Raw genomic sequence first — 10,634 nt, 5'->3', positions numbered from 1 at the left:
AGAAATTAATGTCTAGATATTACCGTAAACCGTTGGAACATAACATTTCAAAAATATCATCTACGATAGCATCAAAAATATAAAATACTTATACAGGAAGCTAAGCAAATCTGTGCAGGATGTGGGCACTGAAAACTAGAAAACATGGAGCGAATTTAATGAGAAATAAAATAAATGGAGAGATAAATCACACTCATGAATTGGAAGGCTCATATTGTTGTCAGTTTTTCTTAAATTTACCTACAGATCTGATGCCGTCCCAATCAAAATCGCAGGGATCTGTTTTGGTAGAAATTGACAAGCTGATTCTCAAATTCACACATTAATGCAAAGGACCAAAAAAGGTCAAGACAACTTTGAAAGATAACAAAGTTTCAAAGCTCACTGCACCTGATTTCAAGATTTATTATGCATCTGTGGTAATCAAACTGTATGGTATTGGCATAAAGACAGACAAATAGACAATGGTACAGAATGAAGGGTCCAGAAAGAAACCCAACCAAAATACCAGCAAACTCATCTTGGAGTAAATGACAACCTGATTCGTAAGTTTACTAGAGCTCCTCCCACCTTCTCCCCCACCCTGCCGCCCGCACCCACCTCTGGCCACGGCCTGCGGCCAGCCATCCGCTGAACCCACTGACAACCACTGAACCCGCAGGAATACCAGAGTGAGCTACTGACGGCCGACAGCGCAGCGAAAGTTCAGGGGTTCTTTGTGGTGGACACTGCTGGCTGCTGAGAACCTAAATGCAAAAGAAACTGTTTTTCAAAGCCCAGATGTTAGCTGGAGGAAGAGCAACAAATATCTTCAGTATGGTTTGAAAAGAGGAATTCATTGAACAAAAGACCCTCAAGTCGTGGCACAGGGGGCCGAACAGGTGACTGAGAATTATCTAGCAAGGAAACAAACTCCAGAAGAAGATGTGCAAGTGAACACGGTGATGGCTGCTGAAGCCTTGGGCATTTCCAGGGGAACCTAGTTTGCATTTCTGTTGGGCCTTTCACTCAACGGCCCCGTCCTTGTGAACAGCCCCTGGGGGTGCGGCATAGACATTGAAGAGGTGGCAGCTTCAAATCCAGAACTTTTTTAAGGTGCAAATGGACATTCTTGACAGGATCAAGGGCAGCCAAGCTCAGTGGAGGGAAGGAAATCGTGGCTTCCTTGGGCCTGTGAAAAACCAGGCTACAGATCAAATTAAAAAGCTGTGTCATCTCTTCCTGAAAACTGATGTCACTCAGGGGGAAGTGAGCCCCTTTGATGAAACTCCAGAAGGACAGGTTATCTGTTTTGACACCAAGATAAACTTTGATGACAACGCAGAGTTCCAACAGAAGGACATACTTGCTATGGACAACACATCAGAAAATGGGCCCATTGAGAGTGAAGCTGCCAGATATGATCCAAAATACATAGGACTGGGTGGGACTATTGCCTGCTTTGTGAATGGTGCCGGACTCGCCTTGGCTACTTGCAATAACACTGTCCTGAACAGAGGGAAGCCAGCCAATTCTTGGATCTCGGTGGTGGCGTAAAGGATGCTCAAGTACATCAAGCTTTCAGATTGCTCGCAGCTGATCCTAAGGCTGAAGCCATCCTCGTCAACAGTGTTGGTGGAATTGTCAACTGGGCAATCATTACCAATGAGATCACCAAAGCCCGCCGGGAGCTGGAACGTAAGGTGCCCCTGGTGGTCCGGCTTGAAGGAACCAGCGTCCATCAGGCCCAAACATACTCGATAACAGTGGGCTCCCCTTTACTGCAGCGTTGACCTGGAGGACCAAGGAGGCGGTGGCCAGCGTGGCTCAAAAGGGACGCTTTCATTCTGATCCCTTGGAGGAAGAAGTCCGCTCGCCATGGAGAGAGATGGTTCGCTCTTCACTGTGAAGAAAATGGTTATTTCACTGGGGGTAAAGAAAGGGAAGGGGAGGAACAAGAATCGGTGTATGAAAAATCTTAAATATCTTCTTGAATCAGTTACCTAGACAGCCTAAACAATCTGATTTTATTTACCGCCTTTATTAAATGAATGCCCTGTGGTCTCCTACTTTTCTGTCACCCTGAGCCTGCTCGGTAGGCGTCATGTGGCTGACTTTGGAGAGCAGTCTGTGTGGCCAGTAGGCCCTCATTCATGGACAGCATTTTGGTGGACATCTAACATGTATAATAAAAAAAAAAATCACAGACCGTAAGAAACTCAGACAAGGCTACATTTAGATTAGCCTTCAAAAAGGTGCCGCTGAGACATTCAAACAAATATCTGTTACATACTGTCACAGTTTTTCCGAGCTTTTAATTCCAGCGCGTGTTTGGAAAATCCGTGAATATTCCAAAGTGTATTTTACAATGGAAGGTCCACACTTCCACATGACATTCCATACGCAGATTCTACCATTTGCTTGAATATTGAATACACTCCTTACCCCACACGAAAAAGAAGGCCAGAGCTTTATTTGGATTTTTGAGTAGGTAGATGGTTTTGTTTTAATGTGAAAACTGAGGAGAGCTGACTCTTATGCAAATCTCTTTAATTAGACATTCCAAGATAAGACAACTCTGAACTGATACTGTGTGTGTCGGTATCTTCTCTCCCCGCGCCCTTCTGACCTCCCCAGAATCTGCCAGCTGCGAAAATGTAATTTAGAGAATGTGGCTTTTCTTATAATGTCCATTCGCGGGGAGGAGGGTGAATTAGGTTTATGAGGATATCTTGGTAAATTTTTATTTGTACACAAATTTAAAGAAAATCCCGTCTTGTAAGCTCTAAAAAAAGGTTTATGTAGAAATTCAAGCACTTGAAATACCACAGACACAAGGCCTTCGCACCTGATTTTAAGGCTTTCTATAAAGCTACCGAGGGGTATTGGTGTATATATCACACACACAGAATAGAAGGCTCTCAGAACAGATCCTCTGGGCAGCTCAGTTGATTAGAGCGTCAGAGCGTCGTCCCCACACATGGGGGTTGTGGGTTCTATCTCCAGTCCTAGCACATGCAAGAAGCAACCAGTGAGTGTGTAAATAAGTGGAACAACCAACCTCTCTCTCTCTCTCTCAAATAAATAAATAAATAAATAACCCTTCATTGCTTTTCTATAAATATGTCTATGTAGTTCTATGTGAGAAAGAGATAGTCTTTTCAATAAATGGTGCTGGGAACAACTGGATATTTGCCTAAACCGCAATGAACCTACCACACCACACTACAAAACTGAGCTCAAAATAAATGATGGATTTAAATGTAAAGGACAAAACTGTAAAACTCCTAGAAAAATAAACATTGCAGAAAATCTTCACATACTTGGGGTGGGAAAAGATCTTTTTAGACAAGACACAAAAAGCACTAATCATAAAAGAAAAAAAGGTAAGATAAATTGGTCTTTTTTTAAAAGATTTTATTTGTTTATTTTCAGACAGAGGGGAAGGGAAGGAGAAAGAGAGGGAGCGAAATGTTAATGTGTGGTTTCCTCTCACGCGCTCCCCACTGGGGACCCAGCCCGCAACCCAGGCATGTGCCCTGGCTGGGAATTGAACAGGTGATGCTTTGGTTCTCAGGTGGGCGCTCAATCCACTGAGCCACACCAGCCAGGGCTAAATCGGCCTTCATCACAATTAAAACTTCTGTTCTTCAAAAAAATGTAATTAAGAAAGTGAAAATGTAAGCCAAAACCTGGGGTAAAATAATTGCCATATGGATTTCTGCCAAAGAGGTTGAATTCAGGATATATAAATTAGCTTTACAACTCTGTAACGTATCTTCAAAAGCATCCAGTGAAAGTTGCCAGATCTAAAAGGGGAAGTAGACGAATCCACAATCATAGTTGAAATTTTAACATACTTCATGAATAACTGACAGAAAAGAAAAAAAAAATCAGAAAGACTGTAGATCTGAACAATACAACTACTCAACTTGAATTACTGATGCATAGAACACCATATTCAACAATAGCGAGCATACATTCTTTCAGGTATAAATGGCCCTTTAAGGTAGCTTCCGGTTTCCAGTTTCACATGTGAGGAGCTTGGAAGTTGCCACTCAGTGTTCACAAGTAAAAAGCTGGACAGATTGAAAAATTCACAAGGCTTAAGGGAAGCAAGGACACAGGGCAAAGCCGTGCCCCCAAGATTGGAGAGACTGACAGGGTAGTAGGTCCAGAGAATAAACTTACCAGAGCAGAAACTCAGAAGCAGAAATTGCTTCTCAGGCCCTGGCTGAGTAGCTCAGTGGGTCTGAGCATTGTCCCCATATGCCAAGGTTGTGGGTTCAATCCCCGGTCAGAGCACATACAAGATTCAACCAGTGAGTGCATAGGTAAGTGGAAAAACAAATCAATGTTTCTTTCCCCTCCCTCTCAGCTCAGTAAATAAAAATAAGATAAAAACCTCAAAAAAGAAAAAGAGACTGCTGCTGCAGAATCAGCGTCAGGGTTGGCAAACCAGAACTGTCAGTGGCAAATTGCTGGAAGCTCTGTGTGGACAACTGAGAGTTAAAAACACCAGGAGGACGCAAGTCATAGGAGGAAGCCCTCACCCCAAAGATTTGATGAGATTTACCTCCAGGAGCTCAAATAGGTCCTCACAGTAAATATGAGAGAAATCCCCTTGTGTTTCTGCTAGAGAGCAGGAAAGAGCCCATTCTGAAATTCTCCAGGGCCTCATCTGCTGGAGTACAGTTGTTACCAGATGGGATGTGGGCCGGCGCGGGTCTGCCTCAGGCCTGCTGGTGGCGTGTGGGTTCCTGACTTTGTGCAGGAAAGATTTCACAACATGAGTCCAGGTGATTTTGAGAGTGTGTTTATTAAAGCTGGGGACAGTGAAACAAGGAAGGGCCTAGGATAGAAGCAACAACATGGGAGAGAAACTCACAAAAAATGGGGGCCTTGGAGACAATTTCAGGGAATTGGCCTGGGATGAGCTCCCACTGCCCACTGCTCCCCTGGTTGCGAGTCTCATGGGGACCAGTGGAGCTTATGAGAAAGACAGCAGGGATAGAAGGCGTGGCATGCTCTATCAAGAGCTCACCCTGTATCCTTTGTCTTGAGGCTTTTTATCTTTGGCCAAAGGGAATCCTAGGGGAGGGTCTTAATAGAATATTCATTAGCTTTCTAGGTGTGTCCTTCAATATGTTGATTTATCAAAATATGTGTATGGAGGGGTCAGGATTCTTTTCTGGCTAGTTTTATTGTCAAAGAACATTACTGAAGAGGGATCAGGACCAAGGCCAATGTGCTCCAGAACGGTCTAGGATGTGCAAACCATTTGCATCTAAGTGTACTTGGTTAGAGAACTTAAAACCTTGTGATTCATTAGCTGGCTGTAAGCTGCTCACTTTGTTTAGCCTTGTTTAATTATTTACCCCAGTTTCCCTTATACCACTTGTCAAGGAATTTCCCTAGCTGCTTACTATCCTGCCAACTGTCAGCCTCACTGACCCGAGGAAGGAAAACACATACCCAACATCTCTAGTGCACTCTAGCCATCTTAGCCTCCAATTAATGTCACTCACCAAACAACAGGTCCAGGAAGCTCAGAAAACACCAAGCAAAACAAATGTCAAAAAGAGACACTGAGGCATATGACTTCCGAATTATAAAAAATCAAAGATGAAGGGAAAATCCTGAAAAAAACTAGAGGGGGAAAAACCCATCGTATTAATAGAGAAACAAATATGAAAATTGTATATGATTTCTCCTTGGAAAACATGCAAACAGGAAGAGAGCAGAGTCAAATATTTAAACTGTTGAGAAAGAGGGGGAAAGACCTGCCAAATGATCCTTCAAGAATGAAAGGGAAATAAGGACTGTCTCAGACAAAAATTGAAGGGATTTGTTGACAGTAGATCTGACTATATTAACTTTCAAACAGAGCAGACTTCAAAGCAAGGGAGGTTATCTGAGAAAAACAAGGACATTCCATATTGCCCATGACTAAAATGACCATATTCTGGGCCATAAATTAAGCCTTTAAAAAGTTTCAAGGGATGAACCCTGGCTGGTGTGGCTCAATGGGTTGAGCGCTGGCCTTTGAACCAGAGGCGCTCATTCAATTTCCACTCAGGGCACAGGCCTGGGCCACAGGTCAGGTCCCCAGTGGAGGGGGTGGGGGGGTACCCGAGGGGCAACCACACATGGATGTTTCTCTCTGTCTCTTTCTCCCTCCCTTCCCCTCTAAAAATAAATAAATACAATCTTTAAAAAGTTTTTCAAGGGATGAAAATTATCTTCCAATCACTTTGGAATTAAATTAGAAGACTCTAGGAGTTAGATAAGTAGAATATCTTACTTGGAAAGTAAGCAACATACTTGGGAAGTAAATAATCCACGAGTCAAAGAAGAAATAAAAATGGAAATAACGAATCTCTGTAACTGAAGAACAGTAAAAATGTAAGATAGCAAAATTGCAAATGATGTCAACATTATGTTTAGAGGGAAATGCATAGTTTTATTGCATATATGAGAAAAGTAAAAAATTTAAACAAACATCTAGGCAGAAAAAGAACACATTTTTTAAAAACTAGAAAATAAAATAATATAGGTAAAAGCAGGAGTCAATGAAATAGAAAACAAACATACAATGTAAAAGTCAACAAATCAAGCCTTGACCGATGTGGCTCCATTGATTGGGCAGCCTCTGGCAAAGCAAAAGTTCACCTGGTCCATTCCCCTGTCAAGGCATATGCGTGGGTTGCAGGTTCAGTTCCTGGCCAGCGGTTTGGTTCCTGGTTGGGAAGCGCACGAGAGGCAACCAATTGATGTTTTTCTCTCACATCGATATTTCTCTCCCTGCCTTTCTCCTTCCCTTCCCCTCTCTCAAATAAATAAATAAACAAAATATTTCTAAACATCAAAAGTTGTTTATTTAAAAGATTACTATAATCAACAGATCTTTATCGAGACCAATGAAGGAAAAAAAAGAGAAAACAAATTACTAACATCAGGAATCAAAAGAAGACATCATTTTGGGTCCTATAGGCACGAAAAGGGCGACGCGAGGATATTACGAGCTACTTTATGTCAACACATTGGAAAACTTGGACGAAGTGGATAAATTCTTTGAAAAATAAAACTTACCACAACTGACCTTAGAAGAAATAGAAAATCTGAATAGTCCTATATCTATCAAAGAAATTTAACGCATAATCTAAGACTTCTCTGCAAAAATCCAGATGGTCTCACTGGTGAAATCTTCCAAACACTTAGGGAAGGAAAGCCAGTCTCACAGAAAACAGGGACACCTTGGTGGTGGTTTTGTACTTTGTCAATTGGGCTGAGCTGGACCTACATTTCTTAGAATCTCCTTTGCTGTATGGTTCTGGGTTACAGTTGGCCAAAAGAGAAAATGCGTAAAAACTGAGAGGAAGAAGTGAAGCACGCTCACTGTTCTTAGGTGGTTCTAGTTAGACATGCGTAGAGGTGCCAGTGGGTTTCAGCTTGCTCTTGCTGTCCCCTCCGGTAAGAGAGAGACAGAGATGCAAAAGCACAGGACCTTGTTTCCACCTCACTCTCTATTCATTTCTTCTCAACTTTCTGCCCTGCTATTGACCAGTAGGGACCCCAGGCCAACACCACATGTATAGGCAACTGACTCCCATAGCGGGTCCTCACCCGTTGTTCTTGGTGATCCCACTCTGGCAGCTGGATGTACTGACTTCCTAGGTTTTCCTGAAAGCTCTTCCTTCAACTCCCTTTTCTGGATTTCCTTTTCATGGTCTGTGCTTCTGTTATTATTTTTAAAGATTTTATTTACTTATTATAAGAGAGAGGGGAAGGGAGGGAGAAAAAGAAACATCAGTTGGTTGCCTCTCCTAGGCACCTCGACTGGGAATTGAACCAGCGACCTTTTGCTTTGCAGTATGGCGCCTAACCAACTGAGCTACACTGGTCAGGGCAAGGTGAGGATTCTTCTCCCTCTTCCCCTCCCCCTCCCCCTCCTTTCTTTTTTAAATTCTCACCCAAAGGCACATCCATTGATCCTAGAGAGAGAGGAAGAGTGAAAGAGAGAGAGAAAAATACCAGTGTGAGAGAGAAGAAATGAGCGGTTGTCTCCCACACGTGGCCCGGCTGGAGATTGAACCCGCAACCTAGGTATGTGCCCCAACTGAGAATGGACTCTACAAGCTTCCGGCGTAGGGATGACACTCCAGCCAACTGAACCATCCGGCCAGGGCCAGTTGTGTAAGAGCTTATTCATGCAATAAATTCCTTGCTCCAGAGAACTCACTGTGCATTTCAACTTCAAAGTGTTTCTGCCTCAAAGTTGAAAATGTCACAGAGCACAAAGCAACGAGGAGGAATGGGTGCAGGTTAAAGAAGACTAAAGAAACACAACTACGTGCAATAGGTGGTTCTGGATTGAAACCACAGTGCTAAAAAATACATATTGTGCCAATTGGAAAGTTTTTGCATATGGATTGTGTATTAAAAATAGTATATGTCATTGATAAATTTCCTCAGTTCCATCACTGCATTGCTGTTATTAGGGTGTCTTTCTTCTTAGGAATTACCTGCCAAAGAATTTAGGGGTCAAGGATCATGATGTCTCAACTTACTTTCAATGATCCATTTATCACCATCATCATCACATAAACATGGAGAGAGATAAAAGCAAACTAAGCCAATATTAATGGGCAGTGAATCTGGGTGAGGAGTATATAGATACTAGTCTTGTAACTGCTATGGGTTTAAAAATCTTCAGAAGAGAAAATTAAAAATCCCCCCACCTGTTGCAGAGATATGGGCTTCGTTTCTGTTCTCTGAAGGTATCAAACTTGACCCCAAGGTGAGGTCTTCTTAGTCCTGATTGCTTTAACTATGAAGGTGGGTTTTCAAGGTATATGAATATTCCTGGAAGGGGCATTGCTAATGTTGTTTTGTTAGTTGGCTATTGTCAAGTTTCTTCCTATGGAGGCTGTACCACTTTGCATGTCTGCCAGCTATGCATCTGTGCCAGTTTCATAGGTGAGAAATGCTACTTCAGAGTCACTTTAATTGGCAGTATTCTTATTAGGTGCAAAGTTGAGCTTCTTTTCATATAGTTAAGGACTGTTGATATTTGTTTCTCTGTTCATTTATCTTTTTAAAAAGATTTTATTTGTTTATTTATTGAGAGAGGGTGAAGGAGGGAGAGAGGAAGAGGAACACCTAGGAGCAAGGGAAACATCTATCGGTTGCCTCCCGCACGCCCCCAACCGGGGACCTGGCCTCAAAGCAGGAACGCACCCTGATGCGGAATAGATCTCGCGACCCCTGCCTCTGTTCAAAGGCCGGTGTTCTATCCACTGAGCCACGGCGGCCAGAGCGTCATTTCTTTTGCACATTTTAAAACATTGGATATTTGGTCTTTTTCTTATATATTAAGGAGGTAAACATTTTGTGAGCGAAGTAAGTTGTAAATATTTCCTTTGAGATTGTCACACTTTGCTTATGGAATAATCTGTTCTTGAATAAATACTCAATATGCCTAAGTAGTTTTATTTATAAATTTTATTTTATGGATCCATGATTTTCCCTAACCTTTTTACAATAAAAAATTTCAAACATACAGAAAAGTTAAAAGAAGTCTACAGTGAAGACCAATGTGCCTACCACTTAGGTTCTATTACCAATATTTTACTTGTCTTACCATATCTAGCCACTCTATCCACCCCTCTATCTCTCTACTAATTCATTTAATACATTTTCGATGCACTTCAAAGTTGCAGACATCAGTACATCCTCCTTAAATAATTCCTACATATCACTGAGTTCAATATGAGTCTTTCTGTTGTTGCTTTTAACTTCCTGTGTAAATCAGAAAGAATCTCTCAATCCCAAAATGGAAAGGAATTCATTCATGTATTCTTCTAGTTCTGTTTACATTATTACATGGGATTTCTGGTTCATTTATGCAGGTGCATGGTGTGAGGGATGGATCTTATTTACACGTGCACACACGCTCTCACTCACTTGAGGGAGTCTCTATTTAAAAAAATTTTTTTTGACATAAAATTCACATACCATAAAATTCATCCTTTAAGTGTGTACAATTTAGTGGTTTTTAGTGTTTTCACAGAGTTTTGCAACCATCACTACTACAAATACACACACACACACATACACATATATCAGCAACTTTAAACAGGTGTGCCACAGTAATTTTTAAAATATGCAATACCAAACCCTGGCTGGTGTGGCTCAGTGGACTGTGTGCCAACCTGTGAACAAAAAGGTCGCTGGTTCGATTCCCAGTCAGGACATATGCCTGAGTTGTGGGCCAGGTCCCCAGTGCGGGGCATGCGAGAGGCAACCACACGTTAGTGTTTCTCTCCCTCTTTTTCTCCCTCCTTTCCCCTCTCTAAAAATAAATTTAAAAAAAATATGCAATACCTGATTATTCAATCAGGGGCACTGACCTCGTTTCCTTTCGATTGTCAAATAAAAAAATGACAACAGCCAACACATCCGTAGTCATCTGGTGTGAATGAATCAAAATTACACATTTTTTTTGTCAGGTTGGCAAAAAAGATATTTTTTGGTGTGCCACAGCATTTTAGTAATTAGCTTATGAGTGCTACAATATGAAAAAGGTTGGAAACCACTGGTATATATACATTTACATATATATTTATACCTTGCACCCCAAATGGCTATCTAGT

General features: G+C 41.8%; 1 pseudogene; it reads left to right on the top strand.

The window, feature by feature from the left end:
- The first annotated feature begins 649 nt into the window (after positions 1–649).
- Positions 650–1,888, top strand: LOC129082671 (succinate--CoA ligase [GDP-forming] subunit beta, mitochondrial-like; annotated as a pseudogene).
- Positions 1,889–10,634: the final 8,746 nt, after the last annotated feature.

The sequence above is a fragment of the Pteronotus mesoamericanus genome, unplaced genomic scaffold (assembly GCF_021234165.1).
Source record: "Pteronotus mesoamericanus isolate MK-2021 breed Mesoamerican mustached bat unplaced genomic scaffold, CSHL_Meso_final scaffold_137, whole genome shotgun sequence".
Taxonomy (NCBI): Eukaryota; Metazoa; Chordata; class Mammalia; order Chiroptera; family Mormoopidae; genus Pteronotus; species Pteronotus mesoamericanus.
Note: the sequence above shows the minus strand (reverse complement) of the source record. Positions and strands in the feature narration are given on the sequence as shown.